The sequence below is a fragment of the Schistocerca cancellata genome, chromosome 11, assembly GCF_023864275.1.
Source record: "Schistocerca cancellata isolate TAMUIC-IGC-003103 chromosome 11, iqSchCanc2.1, whole genome shotgun sequence".
NCBI classification, from domain to species: domain Eukaryota; kingdom Metazoa; phylum Arthropoda; class Insecta; order Orthoptera; family Acrididae; genus Schistocerca; species Schistocerca cancellata.
This window is the reverse complement of record NC_064636.1, coordinates 86,042,726-86,068,474: the sequence shown is the minus strand read 5'-3', so window position 1 is coordinate 86,068,474 and position 25,749 is coordinate 86,042,726. Positions and strand designations below refer to the sequence as shown.

The following is a 25,749-nucleotide window of genomic DNA, read 5'->3' as shown; positions in this document are numbered from 1 at the left end:
ATATTTATACGTTTTGTGATCATACCAGCCAAGTCACATAAAATACCGGTAGATGCCCTGTTACATTGCAGGGTTGTTGATTTTCTGGCGGCTGTGGAATCTTTTAAGTCTGGCTTTTAGCCAGAATCGCACAGCCCCCCATTTCAAAAGTTGGTGCGGATGTACGCACTGCAATTTACAACTCTCTTTAAATGACAAGTACTTGAAGGTGCGCTTGGGTTATTTTTAGGTGTTTGGAATATATATGTGGCAGTGAAGAGTTTTGCAGTCCTCGTGTGTCGGACTGGGTGAAACTGCACCGACTCTCTTGCCTCCACTGCCAGTTTCTCTTTCCTAGCATGATGAAATACAGCAACAGATGCAATCAAATCAAACATGAACTTAAGTAAGCTAAGGCATTACGATAGAAATCGAAAATCACCCTGTAACGTTATATGCATATTATTCAGAAATGAACGATTGTCGACGTAACTTATTGTGATACAGCGTGCGTGCGGGTCATACATACACCTTTCCTCCCTGTATGCCTGAATTAAGAAGCTCGACGCCTCTTTGCTCCATTTCTTTTACGAAGCAATCAATACCAAAAAAAATCTTTCACAAACAACTAGTATAAAAGTGTCTACCGGACACAAAAAATCTGCAGTTATAAAAAACTACTTGCTGAAAATAATGCGAAAATCTCGATCCCGATAATCTGAAATAAGCTACCAGCCATCTAACAAAAACCAAATAAAAGGCAGAAAGCACTGTGGTACCCCCTTCTACGCCTGCGCGAAATATCGCAACCTAGTTCACATCCATCACGTAGTGGTACCGCCACACCATTAGGAGTATGATGAAGATGTAGAACTGAGCGTAATAATGACTAGGTCCCGGATTTTAATGACAAGTCATATTTTTTTCTGAACTATAGGGTGAATTTTAGAACAATTTATACACAAATTAAGCATTTTAGTGTCGAAAAATGTATTCTGATTGTGCATATAAAGTCATATTTCAACAAATTTTAGTAATAGGTCATATTGCGGCCAACTTTTAATATAATAGGTCATATTTCCGTCAACTTTTGCCAAAAATGCATATACCGTTTTTCTCGCATCTTACGGGACACACGAATAAGAAAATGAATATGTTGCTCACGAGACAATATTTAACGTGCTATTACGAAAGAGAAACAGATAAATTAGCACGCAGCTTTATTTCTCAGGACTGTAGCACAAAATCGGTGTACCACAACAGTCGTTTCGCGAACATAAAACATTGTTGCGCAAAGTCGACAATACGCTCTCAGAGCCAACAAAGGCGGCTTCTGCCGTAATAATCATCGCAGTCGCATAGGTGTTCCCAGTAACCAGTTTGAATACAGCCTTTGCCTTGTTCAACATGCCTAAAGCAAAGTGCTCCGACAGCGTGAAGTTGCGAGGATATGTTCGAGAATTTGGAGAGAAGTTCTTTAGTACTGATGGGAAAATATTATTTTGTAACTGTGTGAAGTTAAAGTTAGTGCAGAAAAGCGCTCGAATGTGCAACAACACTGTAATACCGCTAAACACACCAGCTGTGTGAAACGAGGTGATGAAAATAACAGCAGGCAAACTCTGTTATTTGAACAGACTGGTCAATCGTCAACCGCAATCATTCTGCAAGGATTTGCGTGAGATGATGGTTTCCTGCAACATCCCATTGGAAAAGCTGGCGAATCCACGCTTCAGACGGTTCTTGGAGAAGTACACAGCACATCCAGTTCCACATGAATCTACACTGAGAAAGAACTATTTATCCGTATGCTACAATAACGTGCTCAACAAAATACACAGTTTATTTTTAAGTAGTAAACCATGATTTTATCGATAAAGTATGTTCTCTTTTTTTTATGATGGACTTGTGATAACCCTAGACCAACTGACTGAAAACCGCTGCAACGTAATAATCAGAGAAATTTCAGGGTTTGAGCGTATTCAGTAAAATAACTGGCGACTAGATTCGAGGAACTAAAATGAAGAGAGGGGTTAATTGCACGTGGTTGTCCGCTTTGCTTAGCAGGGCTACAGCAGACAACACGCAACGCGCGCCAACAGTGCAGCAGCGACGGTTTACTGCGTTCATAAACGTATTATTGCTCGACCCGCTACGAAGCGCATCTGGGACAATGCGTCGTTATCACACCTGCCGATATCAGTTTCGCACCACGTGGCGAACTAAACATTTCTAGATACTGGAGTGTATCAAATGGCCTTGTTCAATTACAACGTGCTTTAGGGACACGCGCAATGGCTCTTGTAGCTGCGCGTTTGTAAGGAAATGCAGAACCTTAACAATAATACAAACTCTTATTGAATGTACACGAAAACAAGATAATGACAGCAAGAAAGAGAAAGACCCTGATTGCATTCAAGCACCACATATCGTCGACATTCCCCCAGAGTACACCTACGATGGAATACGAAATCGATGGAGCCAACTTACTTACCGTAAAATACTTCTGGAGGATTCTGATAAAGCGCGGTACTTCAATAAAGGAAACCCATCTATACTATACAAAAATGTAAAATTGTGCGCTTCACAAAATGGAAAAACTTACAATCCTAGGACTATAATTTGTTTAAGGGGAGATGGAACGCCTCATCCCGACAATGTTAAATTTAGTGACTTGGCTTCTCTGTATTTCAGGAACCACTGTAGCCATTGACATGAAACTTTTACAGGACATTAAAGTGTATGTTCTGAGTCTACTGAACTATTTCAGCCACTGCTTTTGGAAATACAATTTTTTAATTACACGGTTAAAATGTGTACTTTTTGTACGTTATCCTAAATAATTTTAACTATACACAATATTATGTTCTTCTTTTAGTTTATAAACTCAGGATATGTGTGTTAATACCCACCGAAAATTTGAATACTCGAAGTCGTTTCTGAGATTTAGGGAAAAATGCATCAGAAAATGTAAATTTTCAGGAACGGCTTCTAAAGTTTAAAAAGACTGTAACTCACTTAATATATGCTTATTTAAAAAAAAAATCACTCAGAAGCACCTTGCACCATACTGTATATCATCTTCTTGATCTTTTTCCAAGTTTTTTCTTCTTTCTGGACTCCTTAGTGGCCAACTGTGCTGCATACTCTGCTTTATCAATGCGAACCCTGTCCATCTGTTCAAGTTCTCTGATACAGTTTGCTGCTAGATTAATTCCGATATGCTGTAGCACTTTCACCCTACCAATGTTGCCATCATTAAAAGCAATAACAGCATCACTGACCCCCACTTTAGTGTCTTCATTCCAATAAAAACTATGGCCGCGCGGTTCTAGGCGCTACAGTCTGCAACCGCGCGACCGCTACGGTCGCAGGTTCGAATTCTGCCTCGGGCATGGGTGTGTGTGACGTCCTTAGGTTAGTTAGGTTTAAGTAGTTCTAAGTTCTAGGGGACTGATGACAGAAGTAATGCAAGTAAAATTTTCTTTCAACCAGTGCAGATTATATTTAAAAAAGTAAAATTACTACTCAAGCTTGCATAAAAACCCCAATAATCAGTAATAATAACTGATGCCCACCTACAACACCCCAAAAAAAGATCTTCAAACATAGGATACGCCACATTTCTCACTGGAACAAATTATTGCCTCTTTATGGCTAATATTTCCGATAAAGAATTGGCCCAGTTGTAGTGTTCTACAAAACTGCGAATTCAGTCCGTAGATTCCGAACTTATAATGGTTTTCGTCCTCAGGATGACACAGATTCCTTTCTTGGGTTAGACTCGCCAGTTTCTCGCAGTCCATACGTGAGAACATCGGCCGATTCGAGCAAAGGAGCTGATTTGAATTTCACCGATGGTCGTCCGAAGGCTGTAGGTTCCGCCGATGAGATCGGCTACAGTGCGACCGCGCGCGTACTGGCGTACTGATATGAAAAGATAACCCCTTCGGACGATGTCGGAATCCCCCGTCGTGGCACTTTGACCACAGCCTAAAACTGTGACAATAGCCCATCACAGGTTGCATATGAAGTAACAACCAAAATCCCTTTTCATTATTTCATCTAATTAATAACCGAATTTAAAAATTTAAAATTCTCTCAAAATCTATTCATTAAGAGGTATAATCTTACGTTAAAGGTTTGTAATACAACAGGTTAATATTAAAGTTAGAAACTATGGACACCTGTAAGTCTTGAGGAAGTGTAACTCAATTCAGTGTTTAAGAATGAGAGAACTTAGCGACACCTAACGAAGCTTACACGCCATCTCAATACTTTTTCTCGCTGGCAACCCTCACAAAATAATGAAAGGGAACAAGTTTATCGCTGTTGATGCAGTAAAACAGCAACACCATGCAAGGCATTTTTATTTATTACTTCTTTATTACTAATATTATTCATAACTCATTTCACAAACAGTATCCACATACACCACTAAATATACCAGCAAATTTATATTATTGTACGACCCATAGTTCAGAAGATATGACGTCATGAACAGTCACTGAGATGTGTGGAAAACCTTTTACATGTTTAACGTCAACATATTAACTCATTTGTAAAGTAATGAGACGCAGAAACTCTTTTATACATTGTAGTTCCACTGTTTACCAGGAAATCGTGGTTCGGGGTATTCCTGATACAAGACGTTCGAAAGAGCGCTGCTGCAGCACTGGTGTCTGTAATGATGGGGAGGGGTGCCACTAGCGTCCCCCTCCCCCCCCCCCCAACACCACCACCACCACCACCACCACCTCCAAACTTGACCTGGAGAACAGAATTTTTGTTCATCGCATTATGTTTACGTTTTAAGTATCTACATATAACAAATGCTGAGTGGATAACCATTTTGTTCTCTGTGGTATCCTTTTTTTGTGTCACCCACAAATTTTAGTTTTTCTCGCTTGATACGTGTCGAAACGTGCTCACTGCTAACTCGTTGTTTCCATATTTTCGGAGGAGGTAGAATGGTCTGAAACAAGAAAAAAGTCCAGTGAATGTGGGCTCCAAAATGCATACCTTAAGACTATTTGTTTAGTGGAAGAGATGTGTTCCACAGTATCGAAGATGAACAAGTGCTCACAGCTCTTAAAGTAAGCATTTTAGAGACCCAGTTTACTAGCCATTTTTTTCTTGTTGTGTTCCATAGTACCTCCCCCGAAAATATGGAAAGCAAAGAGCTTGAAGTATAAGAGATGTGTTTCAGAGACTGAAGCGCTCGTAGCTCTTAAGGTAAACATTTTACAGCCCTGGTTTATTAGCCTTTCTTTTCTTGTTCTCTTCTGTACTACCACCAATTAAGTGCCTACGCAACAGTCTTAGCAACAACAGACCGGTACGTGTATTCCACTGTCAGAGGTATCCGAACGACGGTCACTTATAATTTCCGACTCTGTCGGACCACGGTCTCTTACGTCATATTGATACGCTTATCATTACCGAAAGTTTGTAACATCACCCCATATAAGGTACGAATATTGTGTGGGTTTCTCACTCAGATATCATATTTGACTGTTGGTTATTTGTGGGAAGTAGTGTTATCCCTCGTTCTCTGCGAGAACCGACGGACTTTCAACGGCACATTCGACGCCACACAGAATATCGAAGGTTCCATACGAGCAGCGCTTGTGAGGACTGAAAATTCTTTGGTCGGCCGTGCAGGATGGTTCAGTCACGTCCCGTACTGTGATTCAGGAAATGCGAGACGAGTATCCTCACAGCCACGGGTCTCGTATTCGGGAGAACGACGGTTCAGACCCGTGTCCGGCCATCCAGACTTACACTGAAGGGCTAAAGACACTGGTATAGGCATGCGCATTCAAATACAGAGATATGTAATCGAGCAGAACACGGCACTGCGGTCGGCAACGCCTCTATAAGACAACGAGTGTCTGGCACATTGTCAGATCGGTTACTGTTCCTGCAATGGCAGATTATCAAGATTTAAGTGAGTTTGAACGTGGTGTTATAGTCGGCGCACGGGCTATGGGGCATAGCATCTCCGAGTTAGGGATGAAGTGGTGATTTTCCCTTACGTACAGTGAATATCAGGAATCCGCTAAAACATCAAATCTGCGACATCGCTGCTGCCAGGAAGAAGATCCTGTAAGAACGGGACCAAGGACGACTAAAGAGAATCGTTCAACGTCTCAGAAGTGCAACCCTCCCGCAAATTGCTCCAGATTTCAATGCTGGGCCATCACTAAATGTCAGGGCGCGAACCGTTCAACGAAACGTCATCGACATGGGCTTTCGGAGCCGAAGGCCCACTCGTGTACCCTTGATGACTGCACGACACAAAGCTTTACGCCTCGTCTGGGCCCGTCAGCATCGACACTGGAGTGTTAACGACTGGAAACTCGTTGCCTGGTCGGACGGGTCTCGTTTCAAACTGTATCGGGCGGATGGACGTGTACGGTTATGGAGACAACCTCACGAATGCATGGACCCTGCAAGTCAGCAGGGGACTGTTCAAGCTGCTGGAGACTCTGTAATGGTGTGGGGCGTGTGCAGTTGGAGTGATATGGGACCCCTGATACGTCTAGATACGACTCTGACAGGTGACACGTACGTAAGCATCCTGTCTAATCACCCGCATCCATTCATGACCACTGTGCATTCCGACAATTCCAGCAGGACAAAGCGGCACATCACACGTCCAGAATTGCTACAGAGAGGCTCCAGGAACACTCTTCTGAGTTTAAACACTTCCTCTGGCCACCGAACTCCGCAGACATGAACATTATTTATCTGGGATGCCTTGCAACGTGCTGTTCAGATGGGATCTCCGCCCCCTCGTACTGAAACGGATTTATGGGCAGGCCTGCAGGATTCGTGGAGTCACAATTCCCTCCAGCACCACTTCAGACATTAGTCGAGTCCACGCCACGTCCTGTTGGCGGCACTTCCGTGTGCTCGCGGGGACCTACACTATACTAGGCAGGAGTACCAGTTTCTTTGGCTCTTCAGTGTAGGTTTTCTGTGATATCCCTTGGTTCCCTACCAACGGCACGGCACGGCCGATTCTTTCAACTTCCTTGACACAATCCGAGGTGGACTCCGCCTGTACTGATATCAGTGTCGACGGAACGTTACATCCAATCTTCCTTCCATCCTTCCCCACGGACAGGACCACGTTTGGGACAGCATGGCGACCTCAGTTGCGGCTTGCCAGCGGCGACTTGAAGCACCACGTCGCCAGACGTGTCCTGTGTCTGCGTACAGCATCGCAATAGAAATAACCGCGTGTGGGCGCTGAAATGAGGACAGATATTACCAGAATGTATTCGTCATCGCCGTAGGGGCACAGCACTTGGCGTGACGGCAGCGGAGACCACTTGAGTACACAATGCAATCACCTGTGGCTCGCACAGCCGGTAGTGCGAACTGCAGGCGTCACATATCTAAAGCCCTCGGCACACGGGCCGTGCTGTCGAAGTCCACGTTCAGCGTGCTGCTGAAAGCTCAGAAATGATGCGACTCGTGCATACGGTACGTGGACCCCACGTGGTATACGCCATCACAGCGCACTCCAGCGGCAGTTGTGGGATGTTTCTAGTTCGTAAATCACAGTAAACGAAACAAGCGCGCCTAAAATTCCGACGTTAGCTCTATTAAAACGCACATTTCCTCCATTGTCCACGAAAAAGAAAGTACCATGTCCAATCAATAAGGACACAGGCTTATAAAAATTCCATTACTAACAGTACGATAAAAATTTACAATACTTCTCCACATAAGATAAACATTATTTCATCACTCTCACATTTTAGTAAAACCCCAAGGTCAGCCTTACTTGATCACTGTTCCTACCCAATAACAGAAGCTTTGCAACGTGTGATTTACGAAGCGTTAAAGAAAAAGGAACAAAATATCTTTAAACAAGTAGCGCAAGCTGTCCTATAGATTAAGCTAATCGAACAAAGTCACACCTCAAAAAAGGGTGAACTTATATTTACATAACATCAAATATTATAGTATATACTTACATTAAACTAATAATGAAGTATCAGAACCTAATAAAAATGCAAATGTTAGGAAAAAATTTGGTTGTATCGAGTCGCAAACCACTGCCCGAACATGCTACATTATACGTTTCAGTGACGCTACTCACTTTTTTTTGTTTTTTTTTATCTATACTTCGATAAACCCACAACGCGCTATTGACACTCAATCGTAGTTTGTTGTTACTTGCTGAAAACCTTAATCGTAGATAGGATACTAATTGAAATTTAATTATAACAAACTATACCGAGAACAATGAGTTTTGGGTGGATCTTCAGTGTGTGGCTACCTTCAAATTGCATACTCCCATAATACGCAAGTTACAATAATTCTTTTGCCACGAATAAGATGTTTCTCATTATTTTATTGGTACAAATCACACAGGTAGCAACGGGTTTTTCAGTGATTCTCAATTTGCTGGTGCCCAGAAACGGCATATGTACGTATAGGCTTGAAATGAATGACAATATGGCGCCTCACAACTCTGTACTGAAAGGAACGGCGTGCATGTGACGTACGTGGCGTTGTGCCATCACATTGGTCAAAACTAAGACGCACGCTCAGAATATCTGGCTTGCTAGAGATTGCTCTGCACGTTCGGAAAGACTCCCCGAACGTGCTATTCCACGCTATGACGTCGGAAACTCGGCACGCTCAACGCTCAACGTTCGGCTGCACGGTACGTGTGCCGACGGTTTTAGGCTGCGGTCACAGTACTTCCGATATTCGTGAATTGCGCCGACGACCGACATCGGATGGACACAGTCAATCTTTTCAAACCAGTACGCCCCTCCATGCGGTGTCACACTATGTTATCTCCCGAACGTACAGTCTTCGGGCGACGATCGGTGAAATTCAGATCAGTTTGCTTTCTTCGGTCAAATCGACCGACGTTCTCGCACACGAAATACGGAGCGTGAGAAATTGGTAAGTTGAGTCCAAGTAATAATGAGTTTGTGGCACCATGAGGATGAAAATATCATAATCGGGTTATACTTCGGAACTATGAACAGAAATCGCAGGTTTGATAGAAACCTCGAATAGGAAAAATCTTTATCGGAAATTTTAGGCACAGATTATAAATGCTGGTAAACCTTTCCGGATGTGAGGTCGTGGTCCAAGAAACTCTGCTGTTCCTAAACACTGCCCCACATCCCGAAAGGTTTACCAGCAACTTTGTCATCTGGTCGTGAAAGCCCTCATTTTATGAATAGATTATAACCTCAAAAAATAATTTGCGCTTATATGATTATAGCTACTGTACTGTATCTTTTTTTGCGGTAGGCTGTCATTAGTTGACGACAAATTAATATTACTGCTTACTCGCGTTTTATGCCAGTACGGTTTGATTCCGTTGTGGTGTACGGTATGTACTCCCACTTTTGAGTGCTTTAGGTTTTTTTGAGTACCTCATTCTACACTATATGCTTGTCTTTTACCCGTGTGATAAATGACAGTCATTGAAGGTTAACTGGCGTGCGTCGTCACAACTTTAAATAAACACAGCGAGACAAAGTATTTGTAACTTTTTTCCAAGTCACCACGTATTATCTCGAGTATGTAAGAGAACATTTCTCCCGCCTTCTCATACATTCGTACAACTTGTCTCGTTATTCCGATAACTGAGGACAGAGTGTAGTACCAGTCACGTTCTTTACGAGAAAGGTCAGCTCATTCATATGCATTCGGCATCCCTTTAATAGCAGAAGCCTCTATGCAACACTCGTATTTAAGCACAGAGGCGTCGTGGTGTCCATCCCACCTTGAGAGGTTAAAATCCGACCTTCTTCATAAATAGAATAGATTTAACCTACCCCAACCTAACCTCCTTGAGCCTACCTACCAAAGACTGACGAAGGAGATTGGGCGCGCTAAGACCACGCTGTCGGCCGATGTTATCGGGCGACCTCTGGCGACGGTGTCCGACGACCGTTGTCGGTGCCACTGTGGACGCAGCTTTACGCGTTAAAGCCTACCTGTGTCACATCTTCGAAGTCTTCGCGGTGTTATTTTTCGACAGGATAACGCAAGATCTCATGTAGCCCGTGCTGTCCTAACCGACATCGACAGAGAGGGAGTTGGACTACTACCCTTACCGACGTGTTCTCCAGGTCTATCAGCCACTGGTCGTGGGTTGCCAAGGGACTGTCATGTCACCACTCGCCACACACGAGGGTGCTCCAAACGGTCAAAAGGCAGTCAGTCACTTGCGTCGTAAGGATAATAATTGTTTTCAAATGTATTCTGCTTCATTAACAAATTGGTTACTATATTTCTACGTTCCACGCGTTAGTAAACTACCTAGAAACGTGAAACGCAAAAACCACCGATTCACACTGATTTAACGAGATAAGCCATAACCTAATTTAATGAGATAAGCCACAACCTATTCGTGAAGAAATATTTTCGAATATGTGTATATTTGTGGCTTATTCCTCTAAAAGCAAGGGGATATAAACACATACTTCATGCATGAAGCGCACATATTTCTGTTGTTATTATCATAGACACTTTCTTTGACACTAAAAATTGTTCGTGGAATCTAATGATTGGCCCATCCGTGCTTCATTCGACTCTGTAATACACGCGAATGTGTTAATTATGTTTGCCGTTTATGGCTCATATTTAATAAAAATTGTGGAATTGGTTTCTTCTGTGTTCGAAAATAGTTTTACAGCGTTTGACGATTTATTATCACGTCTATGTGGTTTTCCCTTATGCTGAATTTGTGGTGGGTTATTTCGTGCGTTAAACAACGTAGGTATTACATTGTATATACACGTATATCTTAACGTTCCATTCTCACTGACTTGCCTCGAAGCGCAGCGAACAATCCTCTGCTTTCTTGGTTTGATATACGTCTTTCTGCAAAAGGTCGTATCTTCTATTGTTTACTAGCAATTTTTTGTTTTAAAGGAGGACAACAATATCCAGTAATTTTCTGTACGTTACAAGAGATTCATACACAATCTGACCTGTCATTTACTGTTTCGTATCTCTCAGCGTCCTTAGGAGACTAAATAATGAAAAACGTGGTGTCATTTTTTAGTTATTGTCGATTTTCACGGCATTACTTACACTCCCTATTGTAAAAGCTAAGTCAAAGACCGATACGTATGTTAATATTCGCAATCATCCGATATCGTATTCAGAAGAGTTGCTTGCTGGCCGCTTGGGGCGCTGCTATCACTGTGGGTAACAAAAATGAGGCTGAGTATCGCGACAGTTAGCGTTTTAGACTGTGATTATACTGTCGACGTTCCGATTGTTGCAGTACGTGTTGTATACATATTAGGACGCTGAAACATTGTAGGTTTGTTCATTAATCGGTGCACTGGCGGAGTATGCTGAACCAATTAAAACTTCTATTTTCTGCCGCCAGGTGAACATACCTCGCCGTAAGCAGTCAGAATGTGGTGCGGCTGCAGGAAAATGGGAGGAACGATGGAACACATCGGTGGCTCCGGTACACTGGATATACACTCCTGGAAATGGAAAAAAGAACACATTGACACCGGTGTGTCAGACCCACCATACTTGCTCCGGACACTGCGAGAGGGCTGTACAAGCAATGATCACACGCACGGCACAGCGGACACACCAGGAACCGCGGTGTTGGCCGTCGAATGGCGCTAGCTGCGCAGCATTTGTGCACCGCCGCCGTCAGTGTCAGCCAGTTTGCCGTGGCGTACGGAGCTCCATCGCAGTCTTTAACACTGGTAGCATGCCGCGACAGCGTGGACGTGAACCGTATGTGCAGTTGACGGACTTTGAGCGAGGGCGTATAGTGGGCATGCGGGAGGCCGGGTGGACGTACCGCCGAATTGCTCAACACGTGGGGCGTGAGGTCTCCACAGTACATCGATGTTGTCGCCAGTGGTCGGCGGAAGGTGCACGTGCCCGTCGACCTGGGACCGGACCGCAGCGACGCACGGATGCACGCCAAGACCGTAGGATCCTACGCAGTGCCGTAGGGGACCGCACCGCCACTTCCCAGCAAATTAGAGACACTGTTGCTCCTGGGGTATCGGCGAGGACCATTCGCAACCGTCTCCATGAAGCTGGGCTACGGTCCCGCACACCGGTAGGCCGTCTTCCGCTCACGCCCCAACATCGTGCAGCCCGCCTCCAGTGGTGTCGCGACAGGCGTGAATGGAGGGACGAATGGAGACGTGTCGTCTTCAGCGATGAGAGTCGCTTCTGCCTTGGTGCCAATGATGGTCGTATGCGTGTTTGGCGCCGTGCAGGTGAGCGCCACAATCAGGACTGCATACGACCGAGGCACACAGGGCCAACACCCGGCATCATGGTGTGGGGAGCGATCTCCTACACTGGCCGTACACCACTGGTGATCGTCGAGGGGACACTGAATAGTGCACGGTACATCCAAACCGTCATCGAACCCATCGTTCTACCATTCCTAGACCGGCAAGGGAACTTGCTGTTCCAACAGGACAATGCACGTCCGCATGTATCCCGTGCCACCCAACGTGCTCTAGAAGGTGTAAGTCAACTACCCTGGCCAGCAAGATCTCCGGATCTGTCCCCCATTGAGCATGTTTGGGACTGGATGAAGCGTCGTCTCACGCGGTCTGCACGTCCAGCACGAACGCTGGTCCAACTGAGGCGCCAGGTGGAAATGGCATGGCAAGCCGTTCCACAGGACTACATCCAGCATCTCTACGATCGTCTCCATGGGAGAATAGCAGCCTGCATTGCTGCGAAGGTGGATATACTCTGTACTAGTGCCGACATTGTGCATGCTCTGTTGCCTGGTCTATGTGCCTGTGGTTCTGTCAGTGTGATCATGTGATGTATCTGACCCCAGGAATGTGTCAATAAAGTTTCCCCTTCCTGGGACAATGAATTCACGGTGTTCTTATTTCAATTTCCAGGAGTGTAGTTACAACATGTGTTCAGTATGGTTCCCGTCTCAGCGAAGTGCTGCATCTGGATACATCCCTGATAGACGCGATCCTTCAGATATCTCCACAACCAAAAGTTAGTTGGATTTAGGCCGGGGATCTGGAAGGCCACACCTCGAAATTGTCCAGAGATGATGCGGTCATGATGCCCGAAGCACATCTCTCACCTGCCAAGCGACATGTAGACTCGCCCATCTGGCATGAAAGTAGTGGTGTGGTCACAGCTGCGTTATTGCAAAGCTGGAATCACGTGGTACACAAGGAGGTGTCACTGTACACCTAACAGGCCCACAAGGTGTCATCTCCTCGAAGAAAAACGGATCGAGACTGAAGGAGCTTGTGAAACCACACTACACGGTCACATAAGTGGGTGTTCTTGCACAAAATGTGCTAGGGTAGAACCCCATGTGCGACAGTTCTATGCATTTACGGTACCGTGCAGAATAAAATGTGCCTCGTCCGTCCAAAGAATATTCCGCAGCCACATGTCATCCATTTCCACGAGTGCCAAGAACGAAGGGCCAAGTCATTGTGCTTTAGCCTGTCTTGTCGCTTCATTTGGTGCAATTCCCGTGACAAAGCTCGAGCACTGGCTGTATAACTTGAGGCATGCGCAGCGATGTCGACTATAGCTGCAACTACTTCATCATCAACTGCCATGGAAATGAGACTCCTTCCTCTCCCTGCTGCACCACCTAATTCACCTGTTTCTTCGAATTGCTCGATCGTATTTACTGACAGCTGTTTCTGTCGGCGATATTCCCGTAATGCAGAGCAGCTAGTGCTGCCTTCTCAGAACACGGTCTTTCTTCTCAATCGCCACTGCGTTTCGTACGGAACATTTCAACCTTCTTAGCCATGTGCACCAACAGCAACTTCACAAAAGAAATCAACATGTGTCGCCAAGCGACAAACAGCATAGTGACGTCCAAACGGGAACATTTCACTGGTATGTATCCAGCATCAGTCCACTAGTTAGACTTCATCAGGCATTACTTCAGAAAGAATGCATCCACAAGGTCTGATTTCTCTTCTAACTTTTTCTTGTGTGATATAAAAGCAGTAGCAATCACTTCCACTAGCTCGCGTTCTCCACTCTGTGGCAATAGTGTGATCCAGAGTAAACACTTCTGGTTCAAAATGGTTCAAATGGCTCTGACTACTATGGGACTTAACGTCTGAGGTCATCAGTCCCCTAGACTTAGAACTACTTAAACCTAAGGACATCACACACATCCATGCCCGAGGCAGGGTTCGAACCTGCGACCGTAGCAGCCACGTGGTTCCGGACTGAAGCGCCTGGAACCGCTCGGCCACAACGGCCGGCAAACACTTCTGGCCCGGAATGTATTGCCGCCAACGTTGCCGGGTAATAGTGACCGGTGATGAAGACCATGTGGCTGCAACTTTTAGTGGCCGCATGTTGCTGGACAATATTATCGGGATATGTCTCGGTAATACGCAATTTATTTGGCCCATGTAAACGTACATTTAGGATTTTCTGTCAAGTAGCTAAAAAGATTTGTATAAGCTCTCTAGCAGTTTAGTGTCACGCTCCTCGCGAATGAATTTATTATCGAGCTGTAAATTTAATGCTGTGTATGTGTGCCTGTGTTTGGGGGCGACGGCGCCGGCGTGCGTCGAGTGTGCCGGCGCGGCCCATTTGACTGGCTGAAACACTTGCTTCCCACGAGGCCGGCCCGCGACCCCTGCGCTCGTGGCGCGGCGTGTTGCGTAACTTCCGGTCGTCTCGGAGCTGACTCACGCGCCGCCTGTAGCCGACATCGGCGCGTCCTGCCAAGGACGACTGGCTCCGTTTTGCAGGAAAGGCGTGGGCGATTCTGTGTACGGGCTGCGGTGACATATTCGCACCCAGCGAGAGTGTGTCTATATGTGAACAAAAATTGGCGAGTCAGTATTAAAACCTCAGAAGCGACAGGACATCGAGGCCCCTGCAAGTATGAGTGCCAGGTATCTGGCATTTTACGGCCGCGTCGGGCCAGATACATACAAATTCGACATGTCCGTCTTCTGTTACGCTTTTCAGCGATTAGATAGATAAGATTTGTATAAGCTCTCTAGCAGTTTAGTGTCACGCTCCTCGCGAATGAATTTATTATCGACTACAGGCCCTGTAAACGATCAACCAATTTGTCAAATTTTACTATGTAATCTAAATATTTGGCCGTGTACGGTGCTGTTAGAAGTGTTTGTCAAACATAGCGCGTGTTTGACAGAAATTTTGATCGACGGAAAATTTGGCAAAATGGCGAACGTTGTTTCTGTTGATGTATCGTCGCACATGTTTAGTGAAAATTAGTTTTCTCGCAATTGACCTCAATACATCGGGAGTTTCCACAACTGTGGAAATTGCGATCGATGATAAAAACAAAACAGTACCGTCAGTTACCAAAGCGATAGAGATGTCACAGAAATACTACCCATGTATTACGCAGGAAGAGGTTGAGAAGAAAATCAATATTCTGCACACAATGTACAAGCGTGAGCGCAATAAAATAAAAAAAAATCGGAAGTTATCCACTTCTTCACGGACGATGTAGGTTATATGCTACCACATTGTTTTACTTTAATGAAATGTCATTAGAAGACCGAGAAGAAGAGAATAAATTTTTGCATACGTGTGTCTTGTTTTCCAATGTGAGGGTGAAGTAACTCTGAACAGGTTACTGTCCATCCGCAGAAAGTAGATGTAATCGTCAGGTTCTGAGTGAAATACTTTGTTTAACAAGTTTTCATGTGTATATTTCTCTTTTTAAACCATTCCCTGGACCACTGTTTCCTTTTTCTTCTTAAAGCACAGCGCCAGAATCAATGTTAGAAATGCTTTTATCTTCATTTGTAACAATTCCCACTAGTGTCACAACACAGCATACACGAACAGCGTCTGATTCAAAACTGAGGTTAAACTGACAAGATTTGTTGGTACGCGCATGGGATGGTTTGACAAATCCATGACAAGATAAGAGCAAATTCGACAAACAACTCTGATAGTTTACGAGGGTCTTAAAACCTGTTCCAAGCTAACGACGTAAGTGCAAAGAAAAAGTTTAAGCAGGAAAAAGAACATATATCATAATGGTTTATAGATATAGCAACCATTGTTATTCTAGGAAAAACTTAAGTAACAAAATTTAAGGAATAAAAAAAAAGGAGGAGGAAAAGAAAGACGACTCTGTCTTTAAATGCTTTTGGCTAATGAAAACTGGACATTTTATTTCAAGTCACATAATAATATAGGATTTTATTCGGGATTACTAACGTTGGCAGAATGTTACTTTGCCGTTCATACCCATGATGCCAACATCGCAAAGGAACGGAATAAGTTGCAAATCGACGCAATCTCAAAAATCATGTTATTGTGATATTTAGAATCATGCTTTCAAGAGTTGCGCAAAATACCTTTCAAGAAGAATAACGTTCTTGATGAAGGTTAAAATGAAAAATATTATTACTTAACTACAGATTATTGTATTTTCCCATGCTCTTCCAAGTCCTTTGCCGTTCCTGACAGAATTATAATGTCGATGGCAAACCTCAAAGTTTTAGTCCTTTGACTGGACTTCACTAAGTAGAATCATTATAGTACATCAGAAAATACTGCGAAAAAGGCTTTGTTCGTTTAACAAATGTAGTTTTTTAATTAGTAAAAATGTCAAGCTCTTCAAAGGCGTGCAAATGGCGTCTTGCAAGTCCTTTGTTGCCTCTGACAGAATTACAATGTCATCCACAAACCACAAAATTTTTCTCTCTTCTCTCTCAATTTTAATATCATTTCTAAATTTCTCCTCGGACTCCTTTACCGCTTGCACAAAGTACAGATTCAGTAATATCGGATAGAGGCTGCAACCCTGTCTCATCCCCTTCCTCAACTGTCCTTTCCTGTCCTTCGACTCTTACAACTGCAGTCTAGGTATCTGTACGAGTCGTAAATAACTTTCCGCTCCCTGTATTTTAACACTACTACCTTCAGAATTTCAAAGACTGTATTACAGTCAACACTCTAGAGTGCAGTAGAGAGAATAAATGATTACTACTGAGTGGATACAATTAAACTGAGTGCTGCTGTCTACATACATCACAGGACGCTGAAACATCGTAGGTATGTCCCCTTGGTTATGTCCATTAATTGATGCGCTCGCGGAGTATGCTCAAAAAATAATAGTTCCACTGTCTGCAACCAGAAGAAAATATGGCGCTGTAAGCAGTCATCAATAATATCAATATAGCATCAATAATATGAAATAATGTATTACATAAAACGTGATTTATGTAGATCCACCGATGTGATCTATGCAAATAAGTGTTGTAAAGCGATTCTTTTCTCTCTGATGATGTGTGGCGACAATAGCCTGAGAATTATCATTGCACCTCTGCCTTTCCTGACAAGTTCGTTGCCTTTTAAATGAAAAATATTTAACATTTTTCTCAATTATTGCACAACCGTGGAAATTATTTCATTTGTGATCTCTGGAAGGTACTTTAGCATACATTAATGTATATCGTGTATTTTTGTTTTCTGCAAAACAAGAAGTGCACTGTGATCCATACAGAAAAGTTGATCCATCTTAAAGACAGAGAAGTATCGTCATGCGTTATTACGACATACATCCAAGTACATGCATTCCCCGCAGGAGACTACAATACGAAGCGTACCAACACTAACCACTCCCTATGCAATTCCGTTAGCAAATAGAGCGATGATAAATGGTTTTCTTACTTTACTTTTCTAAACATACTCCGATAATATCTCGCACTGGTCAACATCTTGCACTGTCATTATATTGTAAAGCATCCTTTTGGATATCCTTGAAAATATTTACTGATTAAAAAAAAAATCAGCAACAGCTATTAAATGAACGAAGTGTTTCCCATACCAAACCATTTTTCAAGTATTTTTTGATCTGTTATGATGTTATGAAAGGAGGATATTAGATGAATATCACCAAAAGCAAAACGAGGATAATGGAATGTAGTCAAATCGGACGATGCTGAGGGTATTAGATTAGGAAATGAGGCGCTTAAAGTAGTAAATGAGTTTTGCTATTTGGGGATCAAATGGTCGAAGTACAGAGGCATAGATGAAGACACTAAACAGATTCAGAAGGATGTAGGTTGCAGCAGGTACAAGGATGTAGGTTGCAGCAGGTACCGGGAGATGAAGAAGCTTTCACAGGATAGAGTAGCATGGAGAGCTGCCTCAAACCAGTCTCCGGACTGGCATGATGTTGCTACATTATATCACATGTCGGAGACAAAATACAGAGAGGGAAAGGCTATCTTAAACTTCCACGGTAAACAGATTCCCATTATGAGAGAAGATGATGATAAAAGGGAGGCAGTAGTAACGAAGGGATTGAGACAGGGCGTTAGTTACTCTCCAAGTATAAGTTTGGAAAGGAAATTAAAGTTCACAGAGAAAAATAATTGTTTTAATGTTGGTTGATGAAAGCATCATTTTGTCAGTAACGGCAAAGGGCTTTTAAGTGTAGATGAACGCAATGAATGCTCTCCTGAAAATAGGTTATAAGTCAAATGTCAACAACAGTAAAACAAACCCCAGAGCTTTACAGAACTCCACTCCTATGTACGTCACATAAAACGTCATATCTCTTCCACTCTGTATCGTACAATGATATAATTTTGCAAATACATATTATACTGCGTGCAAAACGTGTTTCGAATAGACCCAACAGTAAAGAAGTAATAAATTAAAACGTAATGCCTGATGCTGGAGTTCTACTGCGTCAACAGAGAACATACACACATCAAAAAAGCGTTTGCATCAACTCGGTTCCGAGAGTTCCGGAACCTGTACAGAAAGTTGGAATGGAGATCAACATAAACATCATTTCCGTCCTTTTTATTTCTCATGAAAACCACACATTGCATGTTGTAACACCAGTCAGCGAGACCTCCAGAGGTGGTGGTCCAGATTGCTGTACACACCGGTACCTCTAATACCCAGTAGCACGTCCTCTTGCATCGATATGTGCCTGTATTCGTCGTGGCTTACTATCCACAAGTTCATCAAGGCACTGTTGGTACAGATTGTCCCACTCCTCAACAGCGATTCGGAGTAGGTCCCTCAGAGTGGTTGGTGGGTCACGTCGTCCATAAACGGCCCTTAAGGGGCTCCGGAACGCCCTATACTTGCAATGTTAAAATAACGCTTATAAATTACATCTTTCCTCACAAAGTATTTGAGGTAGGAAGTTGAACTTTTTACAGATTATTTATTGGAATATGGGCTACAACTTAACACAGGGATTTTACAAAATTTTAGTTCAGTTATTAAAGATGATTTTTTTTCAATTGTAATGAAAATTCACAACATTTTTTTGCAATTTTTTATTTATATATTCAAAAATATACAGTTTTTTGGAAAAAGGCTGTGTTAAATTATGCAGAAGGTACTGTGTAACATTTACTGAAAGTTTGAAACAAATATGTTTGGAAGATCCTTAGAAAACATGTAATTAGCATGAGAAAATAAAAGTTTTGGGAATCGAGCGACAAAGATTGGATTAACTTTTTAGTGCATTCCAGGTCCATAGGATGGATTATCTTCATCCTCTGCAAACTCCTCCTCCAGCTTCCTCTTGTTCCTCCTCCTGTTTACTCTTGCTTGTATTTCTAGACTCTTTACAGCCCTGTCTGCAGCCCGAAGGCGTTCCTTGTCTAAAGCAAGCATCGCTCGTACCATGTTAGAACCTATCTTCATTCCCATATTTCTAAATACCTTGCACCTTACAATGTTGCCATCATTGAAAGTCGCAACAGCATCATACACACCAAAGTGAAGTGTTTCCATTCCAACAAATACAGTCTTGGGGATTCTCGACCATATAACACTATTTACACTTTCATTGGGGTTTTGAGGTTTTTCCGTGGATACACTTTTTCAACAGTTCAGGTGCTGCTAAGTCTCTGAAAATAGGTTTTATCACCTCCATTATTGCATGAGGCAGACTATGCTTATGAGTGTACACTTCACCAGTTAGCAATCCTTTGTTATATTTACACCAACTGTCTTCTTCTTTGGGACACAAGCTATGTTGGGGATTTTCATCGGTTGAAGAAGTATGAAAAAAAAAAAGAGCCCAAACAGCCTTCTTCATTTCGTCGACACTTTTTGTATTTTGCCTAATAGCCATTCCATAATAGTTCTGTATTTTGTCAATTACACTGTCAGTTAACCTTCCCTTCCCATCCAACCCTTTACCATCACTGAGTTTTTGTTTTTTGTACGAAGCTTTCAGTCGCCGAAGTCTTGTTCCCATTCGCTTCTGTACGTGTCCAATACACTCAAATTTCTGCACTACAACATCATCACCATAGGGCTTCAGTCCTTGAACATGTTTTAAACTTTTAGAATCACCGTCACCAAGGTAATTAACATATCGCACTTTATCACACGCCTCAGAACGCTGGAATATACTGGCAACACCAGCCACTTCCATTCCTCCACTACTGCCACTATAGTTAGCTTTGCAATTATTTTCATGTGTACCTTTATATTTTTGTGGACATCTACAATACTTTGATATTACTGCTACATCTAAAACTTTCCCTGTATACATACTGGTGGCAGATACTACACCATGAAGAGATGTGTGTCCCCGTTTATGCCAGGTACCATCGAACGCTGCAGTCAAATCTCTGTTACCATTATTTTCCATTACTGCCTCTTCCACAGCGTTCTTCATAGATTCTATACAGACATCTTCTACTTTAGGCCCTATTAATTTATTATAGGTCGTACACTTGGTTGGGGGATTTGGAAGATTCATGATGCCACAGAAAATTGCACCTGCAGTAGCACCCTTACCAACTGAACGCAAGGAATAAACAAATCTAATGTTGTGTTCGTAGATTTTGCTACCATTTTCTTCAGTTGCAGTTACTGCAACACTGTTCCAAAAGGTGGTCATGTATGAACACTTATCACATTTCAGTTGTATTTCACTATCAAGTCCAACGTGCTTTATTATGGAGAGTTCCAGACCAACTTCACTACAATGAATACATCTTACACAGTTTGAAAAAATTCCTTTGAGAACCGACATATCAAATATTTCATTCACATCCGATTCGCCCATAAAACATTCATAGTTTTCACTCATTGAACCAAGCTTCTTCTGTGAAGTATTTTCTTTCCCACTTTGACTGCTATGGGCAGGTGTACTTGAGAGGTTAGGTTCACTCACTTGGTTATCGTCTTTATTGTTTACAGTAATAACACATATCTTTGGCTTTCCAACATTTCTCCTTTTCTTAAAAGCCTTCAGAGGATTTCTAATAACTTTACTTTTACTCATTATTATCCTTCAACAAAACAGAGACTCAAGAAACAGAATTAATTACGAATATTTTCGAGATGACGACAGAGTAAATAAACATGAAACAATCGACAATCACACCAGCGATATATATTGAACCATCACAGGTTAGCCACAACACATACTTTATCTCACATCACTAAAATGTACCTGATGAACACGGACGTTAATAATAACACCATTTGACAGCAGTTTAACAGCGCCACAGTGGGTTACGCCCATGTAGAACACATTTCAAAAAAAATTTAAAAACAGTTGTAGTCTTCGGAATTGAATAAATTATATATCTATTAAAAGGTAATAGTCTGCAGATTCAGAAAACGCAAAAAGTAAAAATTGAACTTTTCATGATTTTGAGCCTTTCCGGAGCCCCTTAACAATCTATCCCAGGCGTGTTCGATGGGCTTCATGTCGGGAGAACATGATGGGCACTCTAGCCGAGCGATGTTATCCTGAAGGAAGTCATTCACAAGATGTGCACTATGGGGGCGCGAAGTGTCGTCCATGAAGACGAATGCCTCGCCCATATGCTCCCGATATGGCTGTACGAGGTGCATTCAAGTTCTAAGGCCTCCGATTTTTTTTCTCCGGACTGGAAAGAGATAGAAACATGCGCATTGTTTTAAAATGAGGCCGCGTTCATTGTCAATACGTCCCATGGCAGCACCGTACGGCAGATGGAATTTTACCGCCAGCGGCGAGAATGAGAACTGTTTTAAATACTTAAAATGGCGACGTTTTCCTTACTTGAACATCGTGCAATCATTCGTTTTCTGAATTTGCGTGGTGTGAAACCAACTGAAATTCATCGACAGTCGAACGAGACATGTGGTGACGGATTTATAGATATGTCGAAAATGCGTTCGTGGGTGCGACAGTTTAATGAAGGCAGAACATTGTGTGACAACAAAGCGAAGCAACCTCGGGCTCGCACAAGCCGGTCTGACGACACGATCGAGAAAGTGGAGTGAATTGTTGTGGGGGATCGCCGAATGACTGCCCAACAGATCACCTCCAGAGTTGGAATTTCTGTGGGTTCTGCGCACACAATCCTGCACGACGACCTGAAAATGTGAAAAGTGTCATCCAGGTGGGTGCCACGAATGCTGACGGACGACCACACGGCTGCCCGTGTGGTATGTTGACGAGCAATGTTTACGCGCAACGGCAGCACGAATGGGACTTTCTTTTCGTCGGTTGTGACAATGGATGAGACGTGGATGCCATTTTTCAATCCAGAAACAAAGCGCCAGTCAGCTCAATGGAAGCACACAGATTCACCGCCACCAAAAAAATATCGGGTAACTGCCAGTGCTGAAAAAATGATGGTGTCCATGTTCTGGGACAGCGAGGGCGTAATCCTTACCCATTGCGTTCCAAAGGGCACTACGGTAACAGGTGCATCCTACGAAAATGTTTCGAAGAACAAATTCCTTCCTGCACTGCAACAAAAACGTCCGGGAAGGGCTGCGCGTGTGCTGTTTCACCGAGACAACGCACCCGCACATCGAGCTAACGTTACGCAACAGTTTTTTCATGATAACAACTTTGAAGTGATTTCTCATGCTCCCTACTCACCTGACCTGGCTCCTAGTGACTTTTTCCAACAAGTAAAGACACTCTCCGTGGCCGCACATTCACCAGCCGTGCTGCTATTGCCTCAGCGATTTTCCAGTGGTCAAAACAGACTCCTAAAGAAGCCTTCGCTGCTGCTATGGAATCGTGGCGTCAGCGTTGTGAAAAATGTGTACGTCTGCAGGGCGGTTACGTCGAGAAGTAACGCCAGTTTCATCGATTTCGGGTGAGTAGTTAATTAGAAAAAAAATCGGAGGCCTTAGAACTTGAATGCACCTCGTAGTATCGGCAGAGGACGGCATTCACGTATCGTACAGCCGTCACGGCGCCTTCCATGACCACTAGCGGCGTACGTCGGCCCCACATAATGTCACCTCAAAACATTAGGGAACATCCACCTTGCTGCACTCGCTGGACAGTGTGTCTTAGGCGTTCAGTCTCCGACGATTGTCTGGTTGAAGGCATATGCAACACTCATCGGTGAAGAGAAAGTGATGCCAATCCTGAGCAGTCCATTCGGCATGTTCATGGACCCATCTGTACCGCGCTGCATGGTGTCGTGGTTGCGAAGATGGACCTCGCCAAGGACGTCTGGAGTGAAGTTGCGCATCATGCAGCCCATTGCGCACAGTTTGAGTCCTAACATGACGTCCTGTGACTGCACTAAAAGCATTATTCACATCATGTTGGCGTTGCTGTCAGGGTTCCTCCGAGCCATAATCCGCAAGTAGCCGTCATCCACTGCAGTAGTAGCTCTTGGGCGACCTCAGCGAGCCATATCATCGGGAGTTCTTGTCTCTCTGTATCTCTTCCATGTCCGAACAACATCGCTTTGGCTCACTGCGAGACGCCTGGTCGCTTCCCTTGTTGAGAGCCCTTCCTGGCACAAAGTAACAATGCGGATTCTTTCGAACCGCGGTATCGACCGTCTAGGCATGGTTGAACTACAGACAACACGAGCCGTTACCTCCTTCCTGTTGGAATGACTGGCACTGATCGGCTGTCGGACCCCCTCCGTCTAATAGGCGCTGCTCATGCATTGTTTACATCTTTGGGCGGGTTTAGTGATATCGCTGAACAGTCAGAGGGACTGTGTCTGTGGTACAATACCGACAGTCAACGTCTAACTGCAGGAGTTCTCGGAACCGGGGTGATCCAAAACTTTTTTTGATGTGTGTAGTAAGCGGCAAACCTCTCCATACATCAATTTGTGAGGGGTTGTCTGCGAGAAAAAGATTTGTAAATCTTTGAAACTATGCGTTAAGTTTGTTGGAAGTCGCTAAATGCCCTGATTCGCAATTACTGGATTATAGTCTGGGAAATTGGCACGCTGAGAGTTAACGGTGCCAAATACATACACACTGCTACTAACTTTAATACTTGAATTTTTGTCTGAAGCCTTTTACGCAAGATTATACCTCTTAATGAGTATGTTATGACAGAAATTTAAATTTTTAAATTTGGCCAATGAAATGAAATGTTACGTGCCTAGGGCCTCTTGTCGGGTAGACCGGTCGCCTAGTGAAATCTATTTAGATGCGTCACTTTGGCGACTTGTGTGTCCGTGAGGATGATACGATGATGAAGACAATACAACACCCCGTCCCCGAGCGGAGGAAATTTCCGGGCCAGTCGGGAATCGCACCAGGGTCCCTCGAATGGCATTCTGCCGCGCTGACCACTCAGCTATGGAGGTGGACTAATTTGGCCAATAATTCTATGAAATACTGAAAGTCAAATTTTTGTTGCCTTTGGAAGCCGTTAGATAAGGAAACTGCAAATTGCGACGGAACACCGGGTTTGCCCTTTAATAATGTAAGTTATACCCTCCCCAACCTCGCTCAGTATCTGAGGTTACGCTCTTGCTTTCACCTTTAATACACTTTTGTCTCTTTCTGCGCCTGCTCTTGAAACCCACTGCAGTGGCCGTGCATCTTCCTGCAGAATGACGAGCCTCAGGGCAGAGCGCGAGATGAGGATTTTTTTATGCGCCCTTTGGCAACCTCCGAGGTCGTCGACCTTGCGGGTTGCGGAGAGCTGTGACGTCGGCGCGGGGAACCCCCCCACCCCGCAACACTCGCGGCGGTCCAGCGCAGCCTCGCCCGCTATCGATTCTCGCCGCGTCGACACCGCGGCGCCACGAAGAGGGGGTGGCGGGGAAGAGTAAAGGACGCAGGGTAGGGGAAGGGAGGGGAAGGCGCATTGATAACGGCGCGCCCGTCTTGCACGTGGCGGGCTGCCGACTGGCGAGTACGCGGTCCGCGCCGGTGCAATATTTACTGCACCGCCCAACTTCAGCTATAGTCACCAAGTTACATACACCGTCCGATCAAAACTACTCGAACACCCCTATATAATGCGGAATTTACCAGTAGATGTCACGAGAGCCGGAAAAGGGGGGTTGTAGCATTGTGTTGTCCGTAAAGTAGCAGTAACAGCAGAATGGGTTGGTGAGTAGAGCTCAGAGACTCCGAATGTGGACTAGTCATTGGATATCACCTGAGTAGCAGATTCATTAGGGACATTTCAACCCTTGTAAATGTGCCCAAGTTGACTGTTGATCATGTCATAGCGAAATGAAAACACGAAGCGACAACTCAAAAGAATGGTTGTAAAAAATCGCATTAATTCTTGTGAAAGAATCACTCGTGAGTTCCAAAGAACTACCAGCAGTCCAGCTAGCAAAACGATTCGGAGTTAAAAAGAAAGGAGTGCAGTGTTCTAAAAGCACCTCACAAGCCACACGTTTCTCTAGTCAAAACTAATAGCCGCCACAGGTGGTGTAAAGAGCGATGCCACAGGACAGTGGATGACTGTAAATGAGTGAATTGCGGCGATGAATCACCCTAAACCTTGTGGGAACCCGATGTAAGGCTTAGTGGTTTGGCGACTCGCTAGAGAAA

General features: G+C 43.8%; 1 protein-coding gene across 1 annotated transcript in view; it reads right to left on the bottom strand.

The window, feature by feature from the left end:
- The window catches only part of LOC126108650 (insulin-like growth factor 2 mRNA-binding protein 1), an 824,356-nt gene that overhangs the window by 90,288 nt on the left and 708,319 nt on the right, over positions 1-25,749 (bottom strand).